Source organism: Rattus rattus, chromosome 2 (assembly GCF_011064425.1).
Source record: "Rattus rattus isolate New Zealand chromosome 2, Rrattus_CSIRO_v1, whole genome shotgun sequence".
Lineage (NCBI taxonomy): Eukaryota > Metazoa > Chordata > Mammalia > Rodentia > Muridae > Rattus > Rattus rattus.
Genome location: NC_046155.1, coordinates 111,070,875 through 111,075,338, shown reverse-complemented (window position 1 = coordinate 111,075,338; position 4,464 = coordinate 111,070,875). Strand labels below are relative to the sequence as shown.

General features: G+C 39.8%; 1 non-coding gene across 1 annotated transcript; it reads right to left on the bottom strand.

Annotated features, from left to right (window-relative positions):
* Window positions 1-207: 207 nt before the first annotated feature.
* On the bottom strand, window positions 208-267 carry LOC116894911. The gene has a single exon (XR_004387113.1). It is a non-coding gene; the product is annotated as a U7 small nuclear RNA (small nuclear RNA).
* Between the last annotated feature and the right edge of the window lie 4,197 nt (window positions 268-4,464).

Sequence of the window (4,464 nt, the reverse complement as noted above, 5' to 3'; positions counted from 1 at the left end):
AGCCTCAACTTAGAGAGGGGTTACTGAGGAAGGAGTGTTTGGGAGCAGCAGAAGAAATGACCCGAAGTCACTCATGGACACAAGCTGACAGCCTTGTGTTCTGCTTGAGACAGCTCTCCACTTGCTAGAAAAAAAATTCTAAAAGCTCTCTGAATAGCTCATGGGTTTTCCAGAAAAAAAGCTAGAAAACCCGTTAGAAAAAAATTCTTGGGTTTTCTGACAAAAGTCAGAAAGCCCTGCCAGACGAATTCTTAAAAAGAAATACTATCTCTCTAAACAGCCATTTCTTGCATACCAAAAGCCCAGGCTTTTATTTACATATCAATCCAATCATTTAACCAGGTTGCCTTTTGATCATCTCATGAATCAGCATTTTACGACCTTACCTCTTGACTCTTAGAAGAAGTAAACAAGTATATATTTTTAAAAACCATGGCAAATGAATTCAGAGATCTGCCTGCCTTTGTAAGTGCAAACAATAAGTTTAGCTGGGTGGGATCTTGCCCTGCAATCACCACTCCCTAAAATTCTTTTTTTCCTTCCTTAATATCTTTCTGACAAGCTGGCTCATACTGCAGCTGTCTCTGATCTTTTAGGCCCATGAAGCCCTTCATATAATTCATATTGCATCCTTATATTTTGCATAGTTGAGAAATCCTGTTTATATATTTTTGAACTCATGTTTTCAGAGTTCTTTTCCACAGCCTTAAGGGCCATCCTGAAGGTTTTGACATCACAGAAACACATCTTGCTTTCTGGAGTCATGAGGTTCCTAATTATCATGGAGTCATTTTCCTTAACAAGGGGAGCATTCCCTGATGAAGGAGCATGAAAATATGCACACTAGTATAAAAACAAGCCTCACGCCCAGTAACTGTGGAGGCCTATGCCCTGCTAGCTCTGCTTCAGGGGTGGGAACTGTGTCATACCGTCCATTCCGCATGGATGTGTAGGACTTCACATAGGAAGAGGGAACCTAAGTTGTAAAAAATTACTCCATTAGATTGGCCTGTAGGCAAGTCTGTGGGGACATTTTCTTAATTAATGATTGATATGGAAGGGCCCAGCCCACTGTGGGCAATACTACTCTGGGAGGTAGTCCTGAGTTGTATAAGATACCAGGCTGAGCAAGCTGTGTATGGGTGGAAGCCAGTAAACAGCATTGTTGTGTGGCTTTGAAGGGCTCCTGCGGGTGTCATACAGGTAAGTGAACCATGTGAAAAGATAAGAATGAAAACCTGGTACAAATTGACTTCATCAACCTGGATCAGACTTCAGGGAGTTTAATAACAGGTTGTTTATTCCCAATGTATTTAAGTCAAGTATAATTTGGAAGAAAAGGTTCCTGATGTAATACAATCCATTGCACAAGGAAGCATAATTACATTGAAACTCAACTAAGGGTACATGTCATTTCTTCCAAGAAGATGGGTCCTGGAGATACACTACAGTACTAGCTTAACAGCCTAAGGGCCCAAGGGTCTGGTCTAATCTTGGTCATACAGATAGCAAGGTCATTTAGGCTATTAGCCACCACTAGTCTTGGTTGTGGGAGTTTTGGGGAGCCTCTGGTTATAAGGGTCATTTATATTACTAGCCAGCTCTGATCCTGGTTTTAGAAGCTTGTTGTGGCCTGGCCTAACAGACAACACAGATCGCCAGGCTGTTAATCACTTCCAGTTCTCATCTTTCTAGATGGAAGAACAGGTTTTTCCGTCCTTCTCATTGGAAAGACAATCCTGTGTGTTAACATTCCTGTTTTCTCTGGAGATCTATGGGTGTAAGGGCCTTCATGCTATGCTCTCAGCATGGATTCTGTTTCAGTTTCTGCCTCCAGGTCCCTGCCCTGTTAGAGTTTCTGCCCGGACTTCCTTCATGATGGATTGTAAGCCATAAGGTGAATAAACCCCTCCCTCCACAAGTTGATTTTGGTCATGGTGTTTATCACAGTAATAGAGACCTAAGTAAGAAAACAATTGGATATTTTAATTGAAATTTATACTAATTTTTTTCTGTAGGTTTTATAAAAATGTCAAACTTAATTCTGATTAGAGAATAAGAACTTTTTTGGAGTTTTAACTGGCTTAGTATCAGCAGAATAAGGGCAACAAATATTGTAAAACATTTTAGTAATATACAGTGCTACATACATGTTTATTATAATAATTATTAGGCATAATAATTATAGCTATAATGGTATAACCAACAAGATCTGACTTGTGTGTTAACTAGCACACTGCATTTTAGTATACTGCTAGAGAATTTTTCTAAGCTTCATGGAAACAAAGCTTAAATATTATGTATAAAAACAGCACAAAAATCTATTCTTGATTGAATCCAAATTGTTATTTCTTTTCTCAGATGGACTTTTACCTTATTGGATATTTTAAGTTATGGTTTATGGTCTTGGATATCTTGGTGCTTTTCAGGTATCGAGATATGTACTTTGTGTTTCATGTCAGGGTGGCAATGTCAATGGTGATAATTTACTTTGTACATAGTATGTGTTAGGGACTTGAAGGAATGAGGAAAATAGGAGAGCTTAAGAAAGGTTAGATATATACGTGGAACACCCATGGCTCTTTTCAAATGAATGACTAAAATGAGGAATTTACTGAGCTTCTTAAAGAAGCCATTGACTGTTCTAGTGGCTTTGCACAACTGACATTGAGTTCACTTGTTTTCAGCTTTGCCTCTGAGCCCTGCAGTCAGCTGGAAGTGTGGCAATAGTGTGGGGTGAGTAGACACGTTTCTGTTTAGAAGAGTAAGCAAGTGAGGTGTGATGGATGAGGCCTGTGATCCCGGGAGTAAAGAGGCTGAGGCAGGAGCATCACCACAAGACTGAGGGTATCTTGGGTCAGATAGTGAGTTCCCGGTCAGCCTGGGCTACAGAGTGACACCCTGTCTCAACAAACACACAAACAAGTTAGAGCCCAACAGTACATGGGTCATGGGCCATAGCTATGACACGTGGTTGATGAATTATTTTCAAACTGCCTATGATATACTATTTAATACCCATGTCTATCTCATGTCAGTGTAACCCAATAAATTGTCTATCACTGATTTATCCAGGGTAGTTAGTTAAGGCACACAGTAGACATGGTTCAGCATCTTGGTTTTACCATTGTGTTGTTGTTGGTTTGTCTTTTTGTTTGTTTGTTTGTTTGTTTTGAGACAGGGTTTCTCTGCACAGCCCTGGCTGTTCTGGTACTAGCCTCTTCTGAAATCTGGGATTAAAGGCATGCGACATAACACCCAGCTATCATCTCATATTTCTTTTTGTGAAGCTTTGTACTTGTGTTGCCTAGTAGCTAGCACCTTCTCCTTGTTCCTACAATATAGTTTCTAGGATAAGATGGTATGCTAAGCTGGGTATTATGGTATGTGCTTTTAATTTCAGCACTCTGGAGACAGAAATGGGTGAAACTCTTAGTTTGAGGCCAGCCTATGCTAGATAGCAAGGTTAATTTATCTTAAACAAAACACCACTTCTGTGAAGCCTACGTATGGAGGGAGTGTTGGCTATATTGAATGTATACAATAAGTAATATATTACCTAATTAATTGCAGTATTAGACCTTATTAGTCTTTATTTTTCTTCATCTGACATTCTGCAAGTGGCAGGACAAAATTCTTCATAACGCAAAAGCTTGACATACGGTGTGTTTTGGGAAGGACTGAAATTACCGTCCATGCAAATATGTAAACATATTCATTAATAACAATCAACTGCGTGCACAATGCGTACTTTTTTTTTCTCTCATTCTGGAAAAATCAGAAAGTGTCCAAGAGTTTGAAACAAACAAACAAAAAAACTGGCTTTCTCTTGATCCTGCTAAGACTGAACCCCCAGTAAACGTGATTGTGGGGGGGTGGGCGGTAAGGGGGGGAGGAGGGGGAGGGGAACACCCATATAGAAGGGGAGGGGGAGAGGTTAGGGGACTGTTGGCCTGGAAACCGGGAAAGGGAATAACAATCGAAATGTAAATAAGAAATACTCAAGTGAATAAAGAAAAAAAAAGTGGCTTTCTTTTACTGCTAGTGTAAGATTAATCTGTACAACTGTTATGCATATTTTTAATGTTTCCAGGGAATTCTTTGTCTCTCTTTTCTAATATGTAGGTTTATGTGTATGAATATTTGCCTGCATGCATATATTTGCACCATGTGCATGTTTGGTGTCCAAAGCGACAAGAAGAGGTTACTAGATCTCCTGGAACTAGAGTTATAGATGTTTTTGAGCCTCCCTGTGGGTGCTGGGCACTGAAACTTGGTCTTCTGCAAGAGCAGGAAAGCTCTTGCTTGAATCAGTCAAAAAGTAAGACAATGGGCAACAAATCTGACTTGATGAATGTTGGAGAGGACATGGAGATAATTGTGGAAATCAGGTTAGAGATTTCTCAAAGCATTGATGCTGCTATTTGGTTGCTGAGCATATACCAGAAAGTCCCGTACCCTAAC